The sequence below is a fragment of the Mauremys mutica genome, chromosome 4 (genome assembly GCF_020497125.1).
Source record: "Mauremys mutica isolate MM-2020 ecotype Southern chromosome 4, ASM2049712v1, whole genome shotgun sequence".
NCBI classification, from domain to species: Eukaryota; Metazoa; Chordata; order Testudines; family Geoemydidae; genus Mauremys; species Mauremys mutica.
The window spans coordinates 4,066,594-4,093,929 of record NC_059075.1 but is presented as its reverse complement, the minus strand read 5'-3'; positions in this window follow the sequence as shown (position 1 = coordinate 4,093,929).

The window sequence follows — 27,336 nt, the reverse complement described above, 5'->3', positions numbered from 1 at the left end:
GGGTGCCTGTAATATTTAAATTCAGAAAAACCATCAATGTCAGGCCATCATACTGTTTACAACAGAAATGTTCCATCTCCAAAGGCAAATGAATTGGTTTATCTCCTTTGTCAGGGGCTGGCTGCATATAGTTTAACACAGAGTGTGGTGCTGGTCTTGGAGAATAACAAAAACACATTTTTGTTTATGTGACCTTTTTGTTCCTTGACCTGAATCAGGCTGTAAATTAGCTACACGAAGTAACTAGCACTCCATATACACGCCTGTTCACTTTACTAAACACATTTAACCTTTCCTGCTAGGATCTTTAGTTTAATGGTATCTCTTTGACATCAGACAGCTGTGACTTGCTGCTGATTGTGCTATCTAAGCTGTGATAATCAAACCGCAAGGTAACCTTGAACAACAAAAGTCAACCTTGAACATCAAGATACAAATGGGTCGGGCGGCAATCTCTAGCTGTTACAGTTGTGAAGAAAGTCTTGAATATGAATCAAAATTATTTTGGGTAAGTCCCGTAATGTTTCTGTGCCTAAGTTCCCCATCTATTAAATAGAGAGCCTCCCTGCCTCACAGGGATGTGTAGTAGAGGATACATTCAGCAGTGTTTCTGAGATCCCCAGATACAGTGATGGGAAATACATTGGATATAAATAATAACTATCAGGAAAAGAATATGATCGTTAGAGCTGTGCAGAAGATATCTATTTGGTTTGACAACTTTGAAATTTGGCTTCCATTCCAATCGGAACAAAATGCAAAAGTTTCAAAATTCTACGCAAAGAAAAAAAAATCAAAAACATTTGTCTCCGATTAATCAAAACACATTGCTTTGACAAAATGGAAACATAGCTATATAAAATCTCAAAATATAATGTCATAAATATAACTTTAAAAAAATCAAATGAAAAGCCATTTCAAGACAAAATATCAAACTGGTGTGTGCCCAAAGTATCTAAATTGTCACAACTTTTTTTTTCTTTTTTTCTCCAAAATGGAATTTCAGGGAAATCAACGCAGTTTCACAAAGTGCTTTTGATGGAACTTCATTTTCTGACAGAGAATGGTTCCATTGAAACTTTTCCAGCCAGCTCTAATGATAATGTTTAATCCATTTTCTTTGTCTCTACTTGAAAGCTCTATGACATTTTTTACACACATATCCAACTGTGCGGTTGTCTCTCATTTAAAGTTTTTAGATGGCTGCACCAAGGAAGCTAAACTTTTCATATCTTCTAACTCATTAACTGCAAGAGATTGATCTTTTGTCTTGGCTCAGTAGGGCTCCTTTTATATCTGAATTGTATCAGCTGGATTTTGCACGAGCCTGGCATCACTTACCCAGTCCAATTACTGCAGTCCAATTACCACATTATGCCCCTCTTCTCTTTGTCATGAACTTAATGTCTTCTCTGGGCAAGATGAAAGGCTCTCTATGAAACTGAACACAAATAAGTTCACATATTCATAAATTAATGTAAGACCATCTTCACGTCTACCTGCCTAGATCCTCGTGTCTGATTATTCCATTAGCCCCTCTACACTGAGGTTTCAGAAAAGGAGAAAGTAAAGCATAATTAGAATGAGTAAATGAATGAAAAGTAAGCCACATCACCACATTTTAATTTTGCTTTGGGCTTAATCTGGGTGTCATGAATAATGAACATGTAATATTAAAATGAAAAGACTATTCCCATAATGTTTTGGATTAAAGTTAACAGCACTGAGGCCATTAGAATACAGTAGCAAAATGCCAGTAACAGATTGCTAAGCATCACTGAGTATATGCAGCCTGCTTACCTGAGAGGAATAAAGCCATTATCACAAGAGGTAACAACATTCGCACCAGAAGGAGAACTGTACTATTGAAGTGGCAGGTTGAGGAATTAGATGACTCATAGGAATGACACTGGGATATGGGGCTTTTCACCTCCAACTTTAAATTCTGAACAGGTCACCTTTGGCAGCAACTCATCATCTGATGCCTGTTTGGGGGCTTATTTAAAGGAATTTGGTGATCTGTTTCCTAGTAAATAATGGTGTATCCACTCTATTCTGCATGTATGGTGCGAATACTCTAACAGAAACCCTGGCAGTTGTGTCTACATTTTCCCATCCTCCTGCTCTGCTCCAGTGCTACTTTCTTCTGAACAGATATTCCAATACCTCTGGTAGAATATGGAAATACACATGAATGCTTCTCTGAATGCTTCAAAGAGCAGGACCCATGTATAGATCAGTATGTGGCCAGCTCACAAGAACTGGACAAATCGGGCAATGGCATAATGGCAAGGGAAAAAAACCTTTCCTCATTCTTGCTTTATTGTCCATAGCTCAGCCATTGGAAATGAGTTTATAAAATGCCACAGGCCTCCTTCTAGGGGGCTGATAAAAACAGAGGTTGAGACAACAACTTTTTCAAAAGGTGCTTTAAGACACAGGTTTCATTTTGGACCTGTAAACCTGCCTGATTAGCATTGCTTTATCACAATATACCAGTGGTTCCCAAACTTGTTCTGCCACTTGTGCAGGGAAAGCCCCTGGCAGGCCAGGCCGCTTTGTGTACCTGTCGCGTCTGCAGGTTCAGCCGATCACAGCTCCCAGTGGCCCGGATCACTGCTCCAGGCCATGGGAGCTGCTGGAAGCAGTGCGGGCCGAGGGACGTACTGGCCGCCGCTTCCAGCAGCCCCCATTGGCCTGGAGCAGCGAACCGCGGCCAGTGGGAGCTGCGATCGGCCGAAACCTGCGGACGCGGCAGGTAAACAAACTGGCCTGGCCCGCCAGGGGCTTTCCCTACACAAGTCTGGGAACCACTGCAATATACAGTATCATGATTGCAGCTTCTGTATGACTCGGCAATATATCTCACAAAACAGCAGCGTTCTTTCAAATATACACCCATTATTCAGGAACAAAATTTTGCCACAGTAAAGCTTATTCAAGTGGGCTTGGTCCAAAGCCAAGAGGAGTTGATGGGAAGACTCATATTGAGTTCTACAGGTTTGGATCAGGCCTTTTGGAGGTCTCTCTTTACATCATAATGTAAAAACCTAAATCACATGCATGTCACGCTGTTCTTTGCAGCTATTCTTGTGAACATGATAACTAAAGCAGTGAGTTTGTCACAGAGGTCATGGATTTCGTGACTTTCTGTGACCTCCGGGCCTCTTGGGTCAATACCCCCTTTTCTGCCTGCAGCCCCCGCAGCTCCTGTTGGCCGCGGTTCCTGGCCAATGGGAGCTGCAAAGCCAGCACTCTGGGAGGAGGCAGCACGCAGAGCAGCCTGGCCACACCTCCGCCTAGCAGCTGAGTGAGAGGGATGTCACCGCTTCTGAGGAGCCCCCCAGGTAAGCACCGTGAGACCCCACCTCACCCCGTCTCATGCCCCAACCCCTTGCCCCCTCCCATACCCAAACTCTGCTGCTGCTGGGTTGGGGGAGGCACGAAGCTAGGTAGGTAAGATATTACCAGTCTAAGCATCTTAATCTCTGTGGCTCCATTTTCAAATGAGTCTCAGAAAGTTAGGTACCGTGTGTCTATGGCATTCCAGTGGGGATTCAGGCATCTAAATCCTTGAAGCTCCTTTGAAAATCCCAATCTATGATAATCACTTTGTCTTAGCTAATGGTAAAACATGAAGAAACCTTTTTGACCATACACCCACTGCATCTGCCCTAAGTATGCCGCACAGTCAGAGTAAGAAAGCACTTCTCACTCAAGCAAAGAGACAATCATGACAGCCTGGAAGAAATGGGTCAGTTTCCTACTGTCTGTATTTGCATCCAATCTGCAAACAGCAGGGGACAATTGGCCAGCAGTGAACATTCAATTCGCACAACTTAACATCTTTGTTTTACACACATCTCCACATAAGCTAATGAGGCCAAATCCATTCCTCTTTCAAACCATTGACCTCCGGGGATTTACACTAGAGATGAATTTGGCCCATTATCCCATCCTCCGCTCGTTTCCCATTTACTCCCGTACCTAACTGTATCTCGCTATGTTTATTGCAGGAATTTCCATCTCATTGTGTCCCAGCATATTTTCCATATTCACCAGGATGTGGGCAGTTAGTAGGGTGACCAGATGTCCCAATTTTATGGGAACAGTCCCAATATTTGGGGCTTTGTCTTATATAGGCACCTATTACCCCACACCCCCTGTCCTGATTTTTCAAACTTGCTATCTGGTCACCCTAGCAGCTAGTCAGGGTCCACTGAAGATGTGAAGAGGTGCACACTTGTTAGCTGCATGCCTGACACAGGTATCCCTGTGTTTAGCCCCACCTCAATAAACATTTTGTTTTATACTTTGTGACAAAGTTCCTCCTCTACCTTGGTGGGTCCTGCACTTACTGGCAGATTTGCTCACCTCACAGATTTACCCTGTGGGTCAGGAAACAGCCCCTCTGGTAGAAACCACAGTCCAGGTCAATTCCTCCAATGTTTGATCAGGAGTTGGGATGTTTGGGGGGAACCCAGGCCCCCCCCACTCTACTCCAGATTCCAGCCCAGGGCCCTGTGGACTGCAGCTGTCTAGAGTGCCTCCTGGTACAGTTGCACGATAGCTACAACTCCCTGGGCTACTTCCCCATGGCCTCCTCCAAACACCTTCTGTATCCTCACCACAGGACCTTCCTCCTGGTGTCTGATAACGCTTGTACTTCTCAGTCCTCCAGCAGCACAGCCTCTCCCTCTCAGCTCCTTGTGCCTCTTGCTCCCAGCACCTCTCACACACTTCCTCTCCTCTGGCTCCCCCTGGCCTGACTGGAGTGAGCCCTTTTATAGCATCAGAGGGGCTTTAATTAGAATCAGGTGCTTAACTGCCTCACCTGACTCTTAGCAGGTTAATTGGAGTCAAGTGTTCTCATTAGCCTGGAGCAGCCCCTGCTCTGGTCACTCCGGGAACAGAAAACTGCTTATCCAGTGGCCAGTATATCTCCCTTCTACTACTACTCTGCTGTTCCCAGCTGGCCTGGGTCTATCACAACTTGTAGGCTTAATATGCTGCTAAAAGTCCATTCATGAGATGGGGAAAATAAAAGCCTGCATAGATAAGAGGTTACGTATCAGAAAAAAATATTCAGATTTCACATTCTACAGTAGGGAATGGAAGCAGGTGCCAATCACATTGCATTCACCACACATTCCTGGCACATTCTGACTGCCACGTCTATTTTTATCTATACCTTTCTGATACCACAATAGCTATTGAAATATAATGTTTGTATTTTATTGTCACATTAATAAAAAATAAGCCTTTAAATATGTTTCAGTAACAGTAGGTGTTACCGCTACATGCCAGCCCAGAGTCATGATCCAATCACTGTGATAGTCAAGCATGTGATTGTGAGTAAACTGTAGATTTCATGGTGTCCCAATTCTCTGCACTGTCACCAATGCAAAAATTTGGAGGTAATCCCCCTGAAGTCAGTGATAAGTTCAACTGGGAGACCTTGTTGAATAAAGTTCCAGTATGTTTAGTATGTATTAATTAAATGAATGTTAATGTATTATTGTGGGCCAGGATTGTATATAACCTCTCGAGGGGGAGATGTGACAGATGTGAGACCTGGGCATTCACAAGACTATATTGAACAATGCACCAGACAAGAATGAACTCTTGGAACAAAACATGTTAAGTGGCTTTCCTGGGGAATATCTAGGGGGAGATGAATGCAAATTCCCCAACTCTGGTTATGCAAAACCCCAACCTTTTGAAGCTACAGCCTGAGGAGTGAGCTATTGTCTGCTGATCACCTGTTACATGAGGTCAAGATCAAAGCCACAAGCTGAATAAAGGAAAGACTGAATTATTCATGGTGTTTCTGGTTTGGAATCTGAGACATTTATGAACTTGTCACCATGGGGAAAGCCCAGCTGTGGGTTTTGAAGGACAGACATGTACCAGTCCTAGAGGTTGGAGTGATGTCTGCTGAACTTTAGGTACTTCTGTTGCCCTTAATATGTTTTCTCTGTCATGCTTTCACCTTAAGAATAAATGTGCTGTCATATAAAGAGCTGTGAGATATTTGTAACTGTGGTCAATACACAGTTACCTCTGACCTTTAAGGCAGTCTGGCTTGCCGGGAACTGTGCAGCCTAGAAAAATTCCAGCCTACAACATTAATTCTCTGCCTCAGAAGGGTGATGAGTGAGGAGCTGAGAACCTACAGCGGGTGCCCCAGAGGGACCACAGCGGAGGAATACAGGTGCAGTTGCCCTGAACTGTGACAGATTCATAGAACTCAAGGCCAGAAGGAACCACTGTGATCATCTAATCTACTCTCCTATCTAATACAGCTTTAGGACTTCCTTGAATTATTTCCTGCGTGACCTGCATGTGTCTTCAAAAAAAAGAGACAGTCTTGATTTAAAAATTGCCTTTGATGGAGAATCCACCACCATCCTTTCTAAGTCGTTCCAATGGTTCATTGCCCTCCCTGTTACAACTTTGTGCCTTATTTCAAGGCTGGATTTCTCCAGCTTCAACTTTCAGCCATTGCATCATGCTGTATCTTTGTCTGCTAAATTGAAAAGATCATCATCAAATATTGTTCCCCATACAGGTACTTAGGGCAGGTCTACATTTAAAACGCTACATCGACACAACTGCAGTGATGCAACTGCATCGCTGTAATGCTTAAGTGAAGATGCTCCTAAGCTACCAGGAGAGAACTGTCCCGTCAGTGTCGTTAATTCACCTCCCCAAGAGGTGGTAGCTTTGTCAATGGCAGAAGCTCTCCCATCAACATAGTGCTGTCTACCCAGTGGGTTAAGGTCGGTGTAACTATGTCATTCAGGGATGTGGATTTTTCACACCCTGAGTGACATACTTATGCCAACATAAGTCTATAGCGTAGACCAGACCTTACACTGTGATTAAATCATCCCTTACCCATTTTTGTTAATCTAAACAGAGCGAGCTCCTGGAGTCTACCACTAGATGGTTTGTTTTCAACTCCTTTGATCTTTCTTGTGTGTCTTTTCTGAACCCTCGCCAATTTTTCAACATCCTTCTTGACACAGAACCAGACACAATATTCCAGCAGCAATCGCACCAGTGCCAAATACAGAGGTAAAATAACCTCTCTTCTCCTACACAAGCTTCCACATCCAAGTATCACATTAGCTCTTCTGGCCACAGAGTCACAGGTTGCTCCTCCTCAGCTGATTATCTACCATGACCCCAGACTCTTTTTCAGAAGAACTGTTTCTTGGGATAGAGTCCCCCATTCTGAACATTTGGGTACATTCTTTGTTCCTACATGTATGACCTTACATTTGGGTGGATTGAAATGCATATTTGCTTGCACGCAGCTCACCAACGATCCAGATCCCCTATATAAGTGCCCTGTCCTCTTCATTATTCACCATTGCCCCAATCTTTGCTTCATGTGCAAATGTGATCAATAATGATTTTATGCTTTCTTCCAGGTCACTGATAAAAATGTTCAATAGTGCAGAGCCCAGAACTGACCCCAATAGAAACACACAAGCATAACTCCCCATTTACAATTACATTTTGAGATTGGGACACTCTGTACCTCAAAGTAGCACCCTGGACCCCCCATATTCAGCACTGTCATATAACCATGAAATGTTCTGTACAAAGTACACCTTATGAGGTATCGTTTTAAAAGTCTGGATTTGTTGAACATTAATATCCAGTTGGATTGTATGTACTATCCTTGTATCTGAAGTTATGTGGTATTGTTATATGTACTACTGAAATATGCATTGAGGTTGGAAGACGCCCACAGCCAAACTTTCAGTAAGAACAAAGGAGCACCCATTACTGGCCAGACGGGCATTGATGGCCCATCAAAAAGGAATCTACTATTCCAGATGCTCCTTAGAGAAGACACATATGCAATGGATACTGCTTAACCAATGGGAACTGCCTGACCCCCATATCACTGCAAGGATCTTTCTAGCAGAAGATATAAAAAAGAGAGACAGTGACACCATCACTTGGCCTTTCACCCACTCCTTCCGCCCCTATCTAAACACCTGGAAGATTGTCTGGAAGACAAAGACTTTGAACTGGGGAGATTGGTATATAGAGGTGCAGACTCACCCCTGTGACACCTCCTGCTGGTCACCCTCAGGAATTAGCTCATTTTCCAACCAGGAGTGCCCTCTGCAGGCCAGTGATCCACCTTACTGCTTGGCTCCGTGTCCCTCTGTGGACCCAGTGCCCCCTTAACCCACCAATCTGGGTCTCCCCCTCCCAGGGGAACCCCCACCCTCTATCCCCACCTTGCCTTAGTATATGGCTACTGCCAGTCATTGTCTAGCCCCACACTCTGGGGCAGACTGCAGTATCAGCCTACTCATCACAGGCAAGGAGGGTTTGGACCTGCTGCCTTGGCCTACCCCTGGGTTGCCCTCTGCAACCTCCAGTACCTGTTAGCCCTTCGCTAGGCCGCAGCCTGGGGCTTTCCAGGACAGAGCTCCCCAGCTCCTCTGCCTGTCACCTGCCCTGCTTCACTCAGGTACCCTCTCTCTAGCTCCCTGCAGCCAGGCCCTTCTCTCTCTACAGGCAGAGGAGACTGCTGAGCTCCTGGCTCCCAGCCTCTTTATCCAGGCCAGCTGTGGCCTGATTGGGGTGTGGCCCAGCTGCAGCCACTTCCCAATCAGCCCATCTTAGCAGCTCCAAGCCACAACCTTCCCCCAGGGCTGTTTTAAGCCCTTCAGGGCATGAGCAGGGTAACCACCCTGCTACATAGTCCCAGGCTGGAAGAGAGTCCAGTCTGTGTATTGAAGAACTGTGAGCTGCTTGGACCATCTGTTAAGGTGGGAGACTGCTTGAGTCAAATCTTGCTTAGTCTGTTTAAGTTAGAATTTAGACTGTGAATTTAGTTTTATTTCTTAGGTAGCCATTTTTGATCCCTATGCCTGCTACTTATAATCACTTCAAATCTCTCTTTCTGTGGTTAATAAATCTGTTCTATATTTTATCTAAGACAGCGCATGTTTGGTTGACGTGCTTGGGAGAATCTCAGCTCAGGTTAACAAGAGCTGTTGCACATCCACTACCCTTCTGCTGGAGTGGTGAACTAAGTACTGAGCTTACACTGGACAGGCTTCTGACCAGTGCATGACGGTACAGTGCTGGGGTGTAGGGCTGGAGCAGGGGGCAGCTGGCTGAAGCCTCTCTATTGATGGTTCATGAGTGGCTGGGAGACCATTCATGTGACTGCCTGTGGATGGCTGTGTAAGTGCAGTGTCTGTCAGAGGCTTGTTGCTTGGCATCAGCATCACAATGCGGCCGGGCAGCCCAGGCTGGTGGGTTTGGAAGGCTCAGCGGTCCCGCAGTCCAGGTTGCATTCCGGGGACCTGTAAGTCAGAGACCTGTAAATTAGCCAGTTTCTAATCCACTTAATGTATGCCATGTTCATTTTGTGGTGTTCTTGTTTCTTAATCAAAATGGCACAAGATACCAAGTCAAATGCCTTACAGAAGTCCAGGTATATTACAGCAACGCTCTTGCCTTTATTAACCAAACTTGTAATCTCATTTAAAAAAAATCAATTTAGTCTGACAACATTTAATTTCTATAAATCTGTATTGATTGGCATTACTTACCCTCCTTTAATTCTCTATTAATGAGCCTAATAAACCCTGTTATAATGGAAAGGAATAGGGTAGTATCCCTCGGTACCATTTGTGAGTCCTCTAGTGGCACTCACTATGGTCTATGTTCTGGAAGCTATCAAAAATCCATCAGAGCGGCAGTGCACATGTAGCTTCAGTGGCTAATGTGGGTATGTTTATTAAACACATTTACTTGGGATCCAGCTGTTCCCAGGTGTTTTCTTCATATTGTTATTTTTGTGTAAAGAGCAAAAGACTTAAATAGAGGGGTTATTTTAGCTGATGGAAGAGTATGATGGTATATCTGAGTATGTGGATCTCGTACATTTCTAATAGCTGTCCAGACACAGGATACAACTGGGCTGCAGAGGCGTAACACAGAATTGATGGGATTGTGGGTTTGGAGCAGAGATGGCACTCTTCTGTGAAGTCTATACAAGACTAAACGAGCTATAAATAGCCCTCTTGTACACCATACTGGTTTATACAAGTTCCCCTTAAGCTCTACCTGTGAAAATCATGAAATGACTACTTCAAACTTTGACAACACCACATTTCCTAAAAATTTGACCTTTTAGACATTTTGGAGCTTTGTGGTCCATTTTTATTTCTTAGACTAGTTAGGATTCCTGAACCTGCAATCACATACTCATGTGTGTGGTCCCACTGAACTCAAAGAAAAATGCGTGGTCATAAAACTAAGCATGCATGTAACGGCTTGCAAGACTGGGGCCTGAACTAGTCTTATAAAACAATCGCCTTTCCTAATTTCAATATCTCAGCTACTGTAATCGTGGTTTTTTTCTGGCTAGAACTGGAAGGGTATTAGCCTACCACAAGAAAAAAATCATCACTCCTCTCTGGCAGCAAGCTGCACAGTATAGGAGAGAATAGGCAAAGCAAATGAGAAAAAAGGAACAAAAATATAGGATTTAAAACATTGGAAATGGGGGCAATTCCCATTCTCTGCCACACTCTATTACCGTATAGAGTCACTTGCTTACCCTCATGCTAGACCTACAGCGTCAAGCTTTGCACATGTAATATAATGCTAATATCCATTTTTTAAAAAGCCCTTTCATTAATTAAGGCCAAATGTACATGCAAAACTACTTGACAGATTTTTCAATAGTTTGCTTAGAGTGGAAAAATGAAAATAGAAAATATCATTTGAAAATATTTGAATCACAGCATGATCAGCAGTTATTCTGAATAGAAATGGCAGATGTTTTTCTTCTGTGCCCAAGAAGCGTAATTGCCTAGAGACTAAAGAACAAACATCACACTACAGAGCACGAATGAACAAAAACAGAGGATGGACACTCAACCTAATTTTATATATAGCCTATTTTCTAAACTACATTTCACAACAGTACTGTTAGAAACATCCTCACTGACTCCTGGACTGTACAACAACATTGACCCTGCTGTTAAGTCGGTTTATCTGAACTACCTTGTTAGCCACTCATCTATAAATCCCAAGAACAAACTTTACAGCCTGCAGTAGAGAGATGGACGGCAAGGCAGATTCCTTCAGCTGTTATGATTTAAATTTCCCACCTGATTAGACAGAAGGAGCAATTAAAGAAGTGCTTGTGCGTATTGTTTTGTTCTGACACCCCTTCTTGGGATATGGAAATGAAACTCTAGAGATTGTCAGGCATTTGTAATAGCTTCATCTTTTACCAGCCGAGTTGAATTTCTGCTTCATAGGCTATTTTCTACTAGGAATGCTTACATGTAAGGACAGCCCAAAAGTTCACCTTTGATTTTAAAAGAAGTAAAAATTGGGTGGTTTTTTTTTCTCTTTAGAGGGCTTAACTACTGTTCTGCACCAACCCAGCTTAAATTGCACTGCCAGTGTAAATCAATGGTTTCATTCTACTTTAACTGGAAATGTGATAAGCAAGAGAATTTCAAGCTCAGTACTTTTCTTCTACAGTTCACTGCCAAACTTGCATTTACATATCCACAGAGACATCCAACCCTTTCCTCTATGCTAGCAGAAGGGCTACACCACCTGCCTACTGTCAGGAATGAACAAAGACACCCTGACACCAAAGTTAGGTCTGTAGCCCACTCCAGCTTTCTCCTTCGTATGGATGGTAGCTAAGCGCAAATCTCTCACCACGTCCAAGAACTAGGATTTTGCTTCAACCCTGACTTTAAAGTGGGGGGAGGAATACAGCCCACAGAACTTGTTCCCTATTGTAATATCCTCATTCTTGCCCACAGACTGCAGAAAAATATACAAATGTGGATATCCCTGGAAAAATGCTTACCAGAGCTGAAGTCAGATACAGTACTGCCCTAGAGGTTTGTGATTTAAAAAAAAAAATATCAAGGTGGAAGGCTTGCAGTAGATTCTGCAGAGAAAACAGTGGTATATACCGGTAATACTGTATATCCTCTAAACTCATGGCTGTAGCAGAGACTTTATTAGAGGCTGAAACCCTCCTGGCCAAGCTGCCATTTAGCTGTGCGACTCGGAGTACCTTTCCCAGACCTGAAGAAGAGTTGTGTGTGGCTCAAAAGCTTCTCTCTCTCACCAACAAAAGTTGATGCAATAAAAGATATCACCGCACCTGCCTTGTCTCTCTGGCACCAACATGGCTATGACACTGCATACAACAATGATAGAAACTGAGATGTCAGCCTGTACCTTCACCAAAGAACAACTGTAGCTAACAAAATCCAGCACAAAGCATTGCATGTAAGGAGTCAAAGGCTGATTATTCTAAGCCCCCAGAGAGTTAATGGTGGCTTTCCCCTCATTATAAGCTTTAAGACACACAGAGAGCCACCGAAGAAAGAGTTTAGATCTCAGATACCATAAAATGTTAACCCCTTGAGGCAACAAAAGCCTTCTGGAAATACCCATAGCTTTAACATCAGCCAGTATCTTCTGTGTGTTGCAAGGGAAATGATTAAGGGTAGCTAATTATTTAAACTTTCATTTAAAAATATTTCTATCAGAGAAATACATGAAGACATGACCTGCGGGGACTCTGAAGAATAAAAAAAAAGCAAATAAATCCAAGGGTTTTTTAAAAAATAAATAAATCATAATCTCATGATTTTTAATGTAATGTGTTGGCAATATTCAATTATAAACTGAACTACATATTTGTCTTCCCTTCTTTTTCTGTGTATTGTACCTTTAAATATTGGAGTCACCTGCTGTCTGCAGAGACAGGCAGCCCTTAAGTGTTCATTTCAATACCGTCAGCCACCCAGGGCACACAAATACCCCTTTCCCAGGTGCTGCCTCAGAGATTTTACTATTGTAGTTTCTGGCACTCGATCTCTTATAAAGGAAATTCTGCCTGAAAGTATCTGTTTGCTCTTTGTATATAATGAAAAACATTCAGAAACCCCAGGTCATTCTTAGGATGGTCTGTTAAAAACAAACTGTAAATCAAGAATGTGATATGATAGATTACAACAGCATTCCTAGGCTCATTTGTCTTTAAGTGCTGGGGGGAAATCAGATTCTATAACCAGTTCCATGCATAAAATATATTTTCCCTTGTGGCAAAAAGCCACAGACACTCCATCCTAAGCTCCTACCAACAACATTTCTACCTTTGCAGGGTGCTTATTATATATTGCCAGGACCACAGTGATTGAGGACAGTGTCCGTTTCAATTTGATAGTGAAAAGAATGGTACCTGCATGAGTTTTAGTAGAATGAACAGTGGATTATAATTTTTGTCTAATTAGGGATTCTATGTGTGTTGTACAATTTGAAGTTCTGGAAAGTTTATAATAAGCTGTTCAAACTGACACTTTTTTTTTTTAATCACGCAATTTTTGCTGGAAATTTTCTTTATATTCCTTTTGCAAACAGCCTAAGACACACTGGACCCGCTCATGGTTCCTCCTCATGTGCTGTTTCCTAGATGATCAGTTATACATCGGTAACGTTTGTCTTAAAAAGTGTTCTAGAACTTTCTAGCCATAATGGTAAATATGCATGCCAGTCTGAACCCTGCATTACATGTATCCCACTCCTAGTTCTAGCCAGGACAATGACAGCAAAAAAAAGCCTTCTCTGGACACATCATGAATGCATTATGGAGGAGCAAGCGTGGGGTCGATTTTGCCTTTAAGGTGGGGATTCAACACTATTTTTGTATGAAATACATTTTCAGCTATTGATCCCTGAGGGTTTTTTTCTCCTGCTGATAATAGCTCACCTTAACTGATCACTCTCGTTATAAAGTGGGTGTGGCAACACCTATTTTTTCATGTTCTCTATGTGTGTGTGTGTGTGTGTGTGTGTGTGTGTGTGTATATGTATATCTTCCTACTGTATTTTCCACTGCAAGCATCCGATGAAGTGGGCTTTAGCCCATGAAAGGTTATGCCCAAATAAATCTGTTAGTCTCTAAGGTGCCACAAGTACCCCTCGTTCTTTTTGCTGATACAGACTAACATGGCTACCACTCTGAAACCTGAGTAAAGCTTGAATTTCCTGCGGATGTTCAGGTAAATCTGCTAATTAGTTTCTGAGTTCTATTCGGTTAGAAATTGGCCTTAAAAAGTCCACATTCTGAGTCCCATGTTTTTTGAGGCCCGCCTGTTTGCAATGAAGGGTTGCTCCCCAGACTGTTCATGAGGGAAGAGCTAAAGACAACAAGTGAGGGACAGCTCTGAAATGGATTGGTTGTAACTGCCATTACTGAAAATGTTGGGAGGGCAGCTACTGCAATGAAGAGGCTCGGCCAGCCCAGGGATAGCCCTGACCTGAGGGGAATCCAGGCCAGTCAGACCAGCATCGAGAGAAGCCAGGTCAAACCTATCTAAAAGTGAGGAGCCAGAAGTCCACCACAGCTGGGTAGCTGTGACTTTCCATCTAAGGTATTTATATGGCCCTCAGCACCATAGCATCCAAATGCCTCAATTATTAATGTGCGTTATCCTTCCTGCCCGAGTGAGGTAGGAAAGTAGGACTCTCATTGTATAGATGGGGAACGGAGGTAGAGAGAGAGTAAGTGACTAAGTGACCAAGGTCAAACAGGGAGTCTGTGCTTTAGCGGAGAACTGAATCCAGGCCCCAGTCCCAGTCCAACACCGTATCCCCTAGACCGTCCTTCCCCAGAGAGGTCTGCCCACAGGGCAATGCCAAATAAAGTGACTGGACTCTCCTTTCTGGAAGGGGAGCCAATATAAGGCGGCAGAAAAATGCCATTACCCCATGGCGGGGACATCCCCCATCTAGGCATAATGATGATTGAGATGCTCTGGAATGAGAAAGTTATTTGGGATAACTTGGGGGTGAAAAGGAAATTGTTCATGTCCACCCTTCAGGGCAATGGTGCTCATCTTCTGAAGCCAATGGCAGCATGTGGTGCTTATTTTAATTCCAGCTACGTACGACTTAATCCTTTGAAAGTGTACACTGCTGCCACATTAAAGGCTCGAGTCCTTTTCAAAATTGTTCATGTTCAAGAGGAAAATAGCACCAATCATTCCCGTACAGAAGTGGTTCTGTGATCACAGGTGTAACTACTTCACAGCCTTTCAAAACACATGCAAGTTAAAGGCACAGCAACCATTCCCTTTCTCCCTTTTAAGTTTCCAGCACCCTGGATCATGAATCTTTTCAAGAGTCTAAAATTAGTTCCACTTGCCATGGAAAATATTTGTGAAGTGATACCTTAGTTGAAGGAGGTAAAGTAAATAGAGAATAGCTCAAGTCATTATTTTCAAAGAATATATCCTTTTCAAAGTCAGATAGGACAAAATTCTTCCTGGTGTCTCACAATATTGCAGTAAGATCCTTTTTAGCTATTTCAGTAGCACAGTAAAGGACTTTGAATCACAGCGTGATTGCATTTTTTTGCCCCACCAACAGAATGTAAAGAAATAGATGTGCCGAATCACAAATATTAAAATTCAGTTGAATTTAGAGCACTGATTTGATGGGATGGGTATTTGCAAACTGCAAAGTCAAAACAGTTTTAACCATCATGATTTATTTACCAAGCAATTCAGGCTCTTAGCAACTCCAATCACTATTTTTTCATCTCACAAAGCCAGAAGAATTACAATAAACTCTGAACCTGAAGAAAAACACAATAGGCCTTTCCTGTCTGCATCATGAGCAGGGGCGGCGAGCTGTATAGGCCCGTGGTGCCCGTGCTCGAGCAAATTCAGGGCCCCGGGGGCCTGGCTCCACCAATGTTCAGGGCCAGGTCTCTCCTCTGGCCCCACCCACCACCCCTGCGTGCCTCCCCCAGAGCATCCTCTGGCCCTGCCTGCCACCCCTGTGCACCTCCCCCGAGCATCCCTGCCTCACCTGCACCCTGGGCAGTGGGCGATTGTCCATGCTACACTCTCTCACGGGCCGCTGCCAGCTAAGGGAACGGCGCCGGCAGCAGGCTGACTGATGTGCCTGCAGAGGGAGGAGGCGCAGCGGTATGGCAGCCTTCCCCTGGCAGGCAACTCCAAGGGGGCTTACCCTGTCTGGACCTCCTGAGCAGCAGCCTGCGGCTTGGATGAGTGTCGTGTTGTGGGGGAGCTCCCTGCTGCACCTCAAAGTTTGAACTCCTCATCCCCAGCCCAGCTCCACTCCAGAGCCCAACCCCCCAGCCAGAGCCCTCACCCCCCACACCCTCCCAAACCTCTGCCCCAGTCCTGAGCCCCCTCCTGCCCCATGAACCCTTCATCCCCGGCCCCACCCCACAGCCCTGACCCCCACACTCCAACCCTCTGCCCAAGCCCCTCCCACACCTCCTAGCCCTCACCCCCCCAACCCCAATCCTCTGCCCCAGCCCTGAGCCTCCTCCTGCACCATGAACCCTTCATCCCCGGCCCCACCCCACAGCCCTGACCCCCACACTCCAACCCTCATCCCCAGCCCCACCCCAGAACTCTCAGCCCTAGCCAGAGCCCTCACCACCCCGGACCCAACCCTCTGTCCTACCCTGAGCCTCCTCCCACACTCCAAAATCCTCGGCCCCATCCCATTAATTTTGTGTAATAATAATCAACAATGGATAAATTCTTAATAAAGTTACCCAGAGAAAAAGAACAAAAGGGCAATTCATCAAGTGACGGCCTGAGTCCGACAGCCAGTTTGCAAACTGAAATTATACAAAAGAAAGATGTGGCAAACCTAAAAGATAAGAGAAGGAGTTTTCATCAATCTTGGCTATCAAGATTTACGTGGTTGGAGTCTAATAGCAAATTAGACAGAGCTTTTTGCTTTTGAGGGTTATTGATCCAAGAGTGCTTGGTTGTTTCCATATTCAAGAGTATTAATAAAGTTCATATTCTTCATTAGATATTTTTTCTTACGATAGTGATATTATGCAATATAGGGAAACTGCTAAACGCTTACTGTTTCCAGTCCATTTTGATATTATTTTTAAAAATATGTATCAGCTTACAAGGCAGATGTGGGGGGCATGGGACTTGGACCTGTTCTGGGCACCACCAAAACTTAAACCAGGCCTGCACAACTCGTAAAGCGGCGAGGGCCATATTACTCCAAAGAAAACAGCTGAGGGCCGAACCCCACCCCCAGCGCTGCCAAGCCCCCCTGAAACACAACACCCCCCCAGCACCGCCCAGCCCCCCTGAAATACCCCCTCCCCACACCCCAGCACCGCCCGCTCCGCGGAAACAAACCCTCCTTCCCCAGTGCTGCCCCACTGAAACAGCGGTATTGAACCTTGGTAATACGTTATAGCGGGCCCCTAAGGTAGTGTAATTAAGGTCAAAGAAAAATGTCTTTTTGCTAGAAGTAGAATAAGATCTTCCCCCTACTTTGTAATCAATTGCCCTGTTGAATAAATGAGGTGTGACTGAGGAAGGCAGCACCTCCAGACAGCTGCAACCCTTGGAAAGGGGATGGGAGCCAGAGCAGATCAGTAGAACAGGTCAGCCACTGACTCCTTGCTCGCCTCCTCAGCCCTGCCTCCCCCCCCCCCCCCCGGCTTGCCTAATCATCCTCCGCCACTGCCTGCCCGCCTCTTCAGCCCCCCTCCCTCCCCCGCCGCTTGCCTACTCACCCCCCGCGGGCCGCACAGTGAGCCCATCTACTCACCTCCGCATGTTGTGCAGGCCTGACTTAAACGAACCTGCTGCCACTGATCATGCGAGCTCTCCTCTCTGAACTAAACTTGAGTACAGAATCTGATCCTCAAGATCTTCCCTTTTCTGGTAATGCACAAAACCAAGGACTTTCCACTAAAACGCACCACGGACATAACCAGGCCCCATTCTATATCTGTTCACACCAGAGTTTAATCTGGAGGCCATACTTTTGACAACTGCTTGGCTTGTCTTCAGGTAAGGCCAGATTGTGATACCCTTACTCACACTGAGTAGTACTTGACTCCGTATACTGTCCCATCTGGCATGGGGGAGACCCATGTTTGATTCTCTGCTCTGACACAGACTTCCTGTATAATCTTGGACAAGTCACTTAGGCCTTGTCTACACAGGACACTCAGGAAAATTAATCTGAATTCACAAAAACTGTGAATTTAAAGTGGACCAGTTAAACAACATTAAACCCCTGAGTGGGAGCTCTTATTCCAATTTAGGCCATGTCTACTTCAGTATAACTACCATATATTGCTCAGGGGCGTGAAAAATCCACACCCCTGAGCCACGTACTTCTACCAACCTTAACCTCCCCACGTTGGCAAAAGAGCTTCTCCCACCAACATAGGTACCTCCTCTCACAGAGGTGGAGGTAGAGCTCTCTCCCATTGGCCTACAATGTCTTCACCATTGGTGCAGCTGGGCCAATGCAAGTTTCTAGTGTAGACCTGCCCTCAGAGTGGACTTAATTCAATATCGCTTAATTCACTTAAAAAAAATTAAACTAAATCAAATTAAGTTCACTTTAATTCTGAATAAGAGTGTCCACACAAGAGTTTAATGCAGTTTAACTAATCCACTTTAAAAGTTAATTCAGATTAATTTTCCTGAGTGTCCCCATGTAGACAAACCCTTACCCCCTCTCTGTGCCTCAGTTTCTGAACTGTAAAATGCTGATAACCGAGCTGCCCTGCCCCACAGGCATTGTGAGGAAAACTACTTGAAGAATGTGATGCAGTCTGGTATTACAGCAATGGGGACATATAAATCACTTAGATACATACACAGCAATATACTATTCAGTGCGGTACAATCTGCTGCTTAATTTCTTTTTCCCCCAAATTTACACTATTGCATCTCTCTACCACATCCTATTACTCCTTATTTAATAACACCTGAGGTCTAGAGAGTATTTAGCAATGTTGGGTGCTTTACTCAGCTACTCCAGACTTCAGAGAAGTACACTGCACTTTTGTCATCTAGATTATAGAGATGTTCATATTTCTCACCCTTGACAAAGACAATTCTGCTCCACAGTGACAAAGAATGGCACACCTGAGATACAGCTCCAGAGGCTTTCTGTGCTATTTCATTTCAGTACTGGCAGGTAATATTACAAGCCCTCTTGTCTCCCTTCATATTTCAGTAGGATTGTCCTTTCCACAAGGACAAATATAAACTTCTCCTGTCTCCCAGGCCCAGCCCAGTTATTCACAGGATATCGTCACTCTGATACAAGTAGTAGGATCTCCAGAGTTTTTCTTCCCTTGTGCAGGAGGCTGCTGTGTCCAAGGCAGTTTGTCAATACTTAGACTTCTTAGTGGCTTGTCCTACAGCCAATAGGTCTGAATCTGGACTTCTACTGGTGGCCTGCAGAGAATAATAAACATGCCTAGCAAAACTGCCCTTAATGTGTCTGAAGTTCTATGCTCCAGAATATAAGACCTCATTTTTTCTTTTATTATGTACAAGAAAAAGGATTTACCTTGAATTTGTCAATTAAAAAGAGTCTTTCATCTGACCATTAACAATTAATCACTGTTCATCTCCCTTTCCTGTGTAGCTCACAATGCCATTGCGCCTGCGCCTTACATGACTTTGATCTGATTGTCAAAGAAATCACAGGGCAAAGTTTGCTCTAGAGAAACTGGAGCTCTCAGGACCCACTCTTAGCATGGATTTAGAGTTATCAGAACTCTCCTTGTTCCAGTCCCATTACAAATTACAGACCACACTTTCCTTTAGATACTTTTCTTCAGTATCATCTCCGTGTCTTTTCTCTAAAACATCACCTATGGTTAAGGCTATGATTTAGTCATGGGTATTTTTAGTAAAAGTCACAGACAGGTCACAGGCAATAAACAAAAATTCACAGCCTGTGATTAAATCTTGGGTAGGAGGGCCCTGGAGGCGAAGGGGGGTGGCCACTGCTGGAGGGAGCACCTGGGGCCAGTGGCATCAGCGGCTCTGGCTGGCCGGCTGCAGACCACGGCCAGGGAAGGTGTATAGTGGCTGCTCCAGCCGGCCACCCTGGGGCTGCTGCCTGGGCCACTGGAGCAGTGGCTGGTGTGGCTGTCCCAGGGGCCACCTGTGCGGCTGGCCCCAGAGCCAGCTGCTTGGGCAGCCCTGGGGTCAGCCACACTGGCCCCTGCAGAAGTCACAGAGGTTGAGGAAAGTCAGGGAATCCATGACCTCTGTGACAGACACGGTGTACGGGCCACTGTGCCAATCGAGGGCCACACCCAGCTTTGGTAATTATCAAGGGTTGGGGATGTGTTACTAGCCTGTTGCGGACGTGTGTAAGCACTTGAGACTAAGTAAAGTTTAGCGTTAAGTGAAAGCACTCTTGTGTTGTCCTGTTTTGTGCCAGCCATCTGTCAGTCGGACAGCCGTGTCTCCCCTGATTTATTTCCTGACACCATCTCACACAGAGTAAAAGTTACCAAGAGCTTTGGGTTGCAAGAACCCCGGGTAACAACAGAGCTCTACCTATGGTTAATATCTTTATTTTCAGACTAGGCAGACATATGTTGTCATGTCATAAAGTACAAGTACATAAAAAGTTATTACAAGGAGGAGGGAGAAAAATTGTTCTCATTAACCTCTGAGGATAGGACATGAAGCAATGGGCTTAAATTGCAGCAAGGGAGTTTAGGTTGGACATTAGGAAAAACTTCCTAACTGTCAGGGTGGTTAAGCACTGGAATAAATTGCCTAGGGAGGTTGTGGAATCTCCATCACTGGAGATTTTTAAGAGCAGGTTGGACAAACACCTGTCAGGAATCGTCTAGATAATACTTAGTCCTGCCACTAGGGCAGGGAACTGGACTAGATGACCTCTCGAGGTCCCTTCCAGTCCCATGATTCTATGTCCTTCACTTTCTGTCATTTCATGACAATTGGTGGGTGACACATTCCCTAGCGGGTCTCTCAAGATCCCAGAAATCATCTCAATGAGTTTCTTTGGAAAAAAGTTTGAAGTGAGGAAAGAAATAAAATACATAGAAATCCCCACAAAAGTAGGAAATGCTGTTTATAGTAAGAGAAATGATGATGCCCAAAATCACATTTCACCAACTGCTCAGCTGATATTCTCTCCAGCACAGTAATATTACAAGTTGGAAAGCCCCTGTACCATCGAGGTCGGCACTGAGAGATTGCTGTCAGCCCTGTATAAGGGCCACGCCACCCCAGAGATCGATGCAAAGAGGAACTGCGACCAAAGACACTCCTGTGACTCACAATTCCTCAGAGCTCCTGTTTCATTGCCTCAGCTCATTATCAGACAAACTCCCCTTCACCTTCACACCTCGCCAGCTCTGCAGATAAGAATGGAAGGAGGCCGGGCGTAGCTACAGCTCCACCTAGTCCTTGCCCCTCCCTGTCTCTCTCTACCCTCACACCAGCCCCTCCCAGCTTTTGGGGGGTGGAGAGTATTAAACATCTCAGCCCTCCACCCTGTGTTCACCTGCACACACAATCTGGATAAGCTCTGCACAGCCATGCAAGCAGGTGAAGGTAGATGGTGAGAGTTATGCCCCCTGAGTGCCTTATCCAGTCCCCCAGTGGCTCCGCTGGAATTGGTGTCTACACTGCAATTACAAATCCGCAGCTGGCCCGTGCCAGCTGACTGGGGCTCTCGGGGCTCAGGCTGCAGGGCTGTTGAATTGCGATTTAGACTTTCAGGGTTGGGCTGGACCCCGCAAGGTGGGAGGGTCCCAGAGCTCAGGCTCCAGCCCGAGCCTGAACACCTACACTTCAATTGAACCACCTCACAGCCCGACCCCAAGTCAGCTGGCGTGGGCCAGCCACCATTGCAATGTCGACCGGAGCCAGGGAATGAAAGAGAAGACAAAGGTGAAAAGGGAAGGGTCAGTGCTCCTGATTGTCAGGGTAGGGCAAATACGCCTCCCAAATATCTCCAGACTGGCCACCCCCATCGTTCTTCAGCCTGTGAATTGTTTTCTCGTAGGAGGGAAGTAGCCTCTGTAAGCGATGAATGCTGAGCCAAGTTGACATCCTGGGATGGTCTCTTTAACCTTGTGTGTTAGCCCGGTTTCAGACCTCTATGAGTCGGTTCTCAGCAGAACCCTTCTGCTAACACTTGAGACCCCAAGGCGTGGGACGGGAGCAGTGGGACTGTGAGGGATTTTGAGATACTGAGCCCTCAAAACATCAGAGAGAACATCCCCCTCCAAGGAGTTCATGACTTGTGAAGACAGGACCAGGTCCTACCATCCCAAGCGACACCACAGGCGAGAAATCAACCTCCTGACCCTCATCTGAATTTCTGTGCCTGGCTACACAAAGTAAAAACAATCCACAGGAATTATGCTAATCTACTTTTAAATATTAAATTGACCCCTACTGCATAGATGCACATCATTTTCTAAAGCCTGCCGAACATGTGAAGCTTCCAGCTGGCATGTCAATGGTTTCACATCTGGTTGCAATGCAAAACATGAGACATGCGTCCCATCTGTCCCCGAAGCATCGATACCCCTCATTGAACATGACTAATTGTTAAGCAGAATGCTAGATGCCTGTTCCGTGCAATGCAAAACTGAAAGCAATGACACTGCAGGAATGCTCTGTTGTTATAGCTGAGTAGAAATAATGGGAGGAAAAGTTAATGTAAAATGTTCATGTTTTCATTTTGTACCAATGCAGTGAACACACTTCCCAGTAAAACCACATGCTTCTTCATGGTCATTTCTGAATTGTTATAGGAGGGCCAACTGTTAGCATCTACACTAATGGAATCACCTTTCACCCATATCTCTAGTTCTCAAGTGTGGACCTACATGCACCACTTTACATAGGTGTAAATGTACAGTACGTCAGTAGAGCTCAAGAAATTGAAATCCATGGTAATAACTCCAGAGCTGCACCTCAGCAAGAGGCTAATTTAGCCCAGTCCTTTAATTATGAGCCTTCAGCAGGGAAGCCAGCTTCTTCTTCTTCTTCTAGCCTCAGTCCCAGCTATAGAGGGTCAGTTCTTTGAGTCCTTCTCCATTCCAGTCTGTCTTGAAACAGCTCCTCAGCAATTCTACAGTTAATCAAATCATTTTGTATGATATCCATCCATCTAGTTTTGGGTCTTCCAACCCTTCTCTTATCTGCTACTTCTACCTTTAACACCCTGTTGCCCATATATTCTTCTGATCTTCTTTTCACAGGCCCAAACCATCTAATCATGGATTCCCTCAGGTTTTCTATAATTGGTAGCACCGTCACACTTCTACATTTTATTGGTTCTGAACATGGGCCATTCTTGTAACACTGACAGCCCTGGTTGTTGGTGGGCAGGATCAAACCTGGGACCTCTGAAGCTAAATGCATGAGCCTCTACTGCATGAACTAAAAGCCACATGGCCCTGAGCTAAGGGTGTAGAGCAGACTCATTAATCTCTCTACGTGGTCTCGGTGCCACTAGATGGGATGCAGCACCACCCCCGGGAGGTGTGTGGGTTACAGAAGCATCCCATTTTCATTTCCAATCTATTCCAGATCTGTTCCAGTCTCTTCCTCAGTGGCCAGTGTTCAGAGCCATACACAAGTGCAGGTCTAATTACCATCTTGTAAACCTTACTTTTCAATTTGATAGGCACTCTATCTCAGACCACTCTAGATCTGCACCAGCAGAAGAGTCTCATTTAGCTCAGTCCTTTAATAATGAGCTTTCAGCAGGGAAGCCAGTTTAATCCCTGAAATGACATTGTCACAGGTTTGGTCTCCCAGGACACCTTCTAGGGGTATCAAAGATCTCTGAACTCACCCGGCCTTTGGTCTTTGGTCTCCATGAAATTGACAGCATGGCTCGGGTTGTGGGGCCTTGAGAGCCTTCCACTTCCAGAGCTAGCAAAGATCAAATGCAAAACCAAACACAAGGCCATAGCAGGATACACTTCCTTCAGAGAGACTCTGCTAGGCCAGGGCCTCGTTTGGCAACTGCAGTCAAGACTCTAGTAATAGTCCCAAATACAGCAACGGGTCCTCCTTTCTCTTTGAAAGGGGCCTCCACTCCTGCCTTCATCCAAGCCCTTCAAAGGAGGTCAGAGTCTGCTTTCCTCCTGCTTTCCACTAGCTGAGCCAGGCTTCTCCCTTTTCCATGCAGGCAATTGACAGCACTTTACAATCAATATAAAATGTAGTTACAATTTGCCAGCAATATATATAAAAATGAAGTCCGGTGTATGAACTTCTAAAGAAAAATGCTTTCTATCATGTTAACTACTGTAAAATGACTAACCTTTAAGCATCAATTTAAAGAGTACCAGCAGTTCAGAGCTATTCTTTAATCAAATTAGGAAATAAAGCCTATAAACGTTCAGTAGCCAAAAACTCCTGAATAGCATTTGGATAAAGTCAGCCAGCATCTGCCTTTCTTAGACTTCAGCCAGGTGTCTGTGGAGATGGAGGGACCATTAATAATGAATGAGGGGCTGGCATGCTTCCTCCCGCAGTATTTCACAAAGACACCCCACTGCATATCGCCCTCTGGGGTGGCTAGTAACGGCGTTATGTCTTGTGGGGCCTGCAGGTACTGTCTCTCATACGTGTCTGTACAGTGTCTAGTACAAGGCCCTGATTGTGAGTAGGGCTTTGAGGAGCTCCCACAATATAGTGTCATTAACAGCAACAACATGGAGTGACATGTAGAATGTACCATCATTTACAGGAAACCACTTGGTTTAAACCATCTCCTATCTTAAGTAGCTAACCCAAAATTAACTCCAGACCTAATCCTTGTAAACCATTTTAGTGCATGTTTCGCTTTAATCACCTGAATATCCCCATATAAGAAAAAGAGAAGAAAAAATAGTGCCTGAAGCTTTAACGATGCTGGGCTAAAAAACTCAGAAGTTATATAGCTTCATTTTCTTAATTCTGCATTTTCTTACATAAATGAGACAATAAGAATCTAACTGAGATTGGCAAAGGAAAGTGATTTGGGGCTCCTCTATGTTTCGGTGCACAACTTCAGACCCCTCAAAGGGACTGACTGTTCAGATAGTGCTGATACCTGACCTCTGAAAATCAGGCGCCTTTGAGGTGTCTCAAGTTGGTGCCTAAAATTATTCATCATTTTGGAAAATCATCATGTCTGATTCCAAAGTGAATTGTGTTCCTTGTAATGAGATAGAGTTGAGAGTTTCTATAGGAGAATTAAAACCAGACTGGATTTGCATTGTGATTAAGCAAGCTACACTCAGCTCATCTAACCAAAGCTAACAAGATACTCAACTGCTCTGACCTTTTCTGGGCTATAATCTGAACCATTGCAATTCTTCTCCATTCATACAGGTTAATTTTTAACCAAGTTATTATCAGAGTGGGTTGGAAAATTTTTGAAGAAACAACTTTCCGTCAGAAGATTCCATAACGACAAAACCTTCCCCCCCCACCACACACACACACAAAATCATGTCAATTTTGATGAAATTTCATGAAACAATCTATTATTTTCCATTATTTTGCTGCACATCAGTAGTAGGGCACAATATGCACTATATTAATGATATGTCATATTTTACTCTACTCCTAGAAAAATGATTCCAGGCTAACATGAGGCTATTGAAAACAGCTGTTCCTGAAAATCAGTACACCAAGTGCTTATCTTTTCTTCTTGTTCAAAATGTTGAACTGTTTCATCACAACACAAACAGGAGGCATGTTGATCTAGAAAGTAAGATAAGAGGTTTCAATTATTACTAACTAGCACTGCCCTTAATGATTTTGAAAACAAAACAAAATAATAGACTAGAATATTTTGGCATTATATTGCCAATTACAACATGCCAGTAGTAGTAGTGAATAATATGCTTGACATAACATGGCATGTTATATTATGCAATAATACTGGCATGTCATGAGATAATATAAAATAATAAAATATTAAAATAAAAAGCAAAATACACTACATTTCAACATGAACATTTTATAATGAAGTTTTCAATCTGCAACAAATAGGAAATTTTGACAATTCACAATTTGTTTGAGCAGAAATTCTGAACTTCAACCCGTTCTAGTTATTATTCTTCCCATATTTCAAACATTCTGAGGTGGGTGAATGAAGATGAGCTGACGACTCTAAAAGCAATGACTCATGCCTTCCACACTTGTCAGATTTCATAAGATTTCTGCCAAGATCACGTGAAAGGCCACATTACCATAAATATCTAAGTAGGGTCTGTTTTATGGTGAAGTTTTCAGAAAATTCCACATCTCCCATAGAAGTTATCTAATATTAGAGTTGTGATCTCATGCAAAGTTTTCCACTATGGTAAAAAAAATAATATATGGAGATATACCTATCTCATAGAACTAGAAAGGACCCTGAAAGGTCATTGAGTCAAGCCCTCTACCTCCACTAGCAGGACTAAATACTGATTTTGCCCCAGATTCCTAAGTAGCCCCCTCAAGGATTAAACTCACAACTCTCAATTTAGCAGGCCAATGCTCAAATCACTGAACTATCCCTCTCTCAGAGGGTGGGTGTGATGTTGCAGTCTAGATGATTTTAGCATATTTTTATAATGAGTGAATATAATGTAACTGAAATATGCTTCATGCAAAAGGTCTCTTTGTAACGTATCAGTACAAAGCTTATAATCTACTGAGTGTGGTCATCCTATTTGTATAAATGTACCACTCTTGTATCTGAAACTAGAAATATGAAATATAACTCTGAGGACCTATTGTAATTATGCAAAGTGTGGACCATTAATGGTGGTTTGCAATCTTGATGACTCCCATTAACCAGAACAATTGTCTGCAGATGGGTGTGTTTTACCCATAAGTCTTCCTGTATACGTGTGCTGGCAAGTGGGGAATGAAGTCTTGCAGTCACATGTGATCATGTCACCTGAACTGGAATCCATCTTTAACCTGGTGTCTTTCCATTGAGTAGGAGTGGGTGGGAACCCAGGAAGGGACAAAGAATTCCCGCCTTGTGCAAAAAATATATAAAGGGGTGGAACAGAACAAAGGGGGAGAGGAGCCATCCTGAATAATCCCCTAGCTACCACCTGAGCTGGAACAAGGGCTGTACCAGGGGAAAGAATTGTGCCCAGGCCTGGAAGATGTCCAGTCTGAGGAAAAAACTTACTGAAGCATCTGTGAGGGTGAGATTATCTGTATTCAGTTTGATTAGACATAGATTTGCACATTTTATTTCGTTTTGCTTGGTGACTTACTTTGTTCTGTCTGCTACCACTTGGAACCACTTAAATCCTACTTTCTGTATTTAATAAAATCACTTTTTACTTATTAAGTAACTCAGAGTGTGTATTAATACCTGGGGGAGCAAACAACTGGGCATATCTCTCTATCAGTGTTATAGGGGGTGAACAATTTTTGAGTTTACCTTGCATAAGCTTTATACAGGGTATAA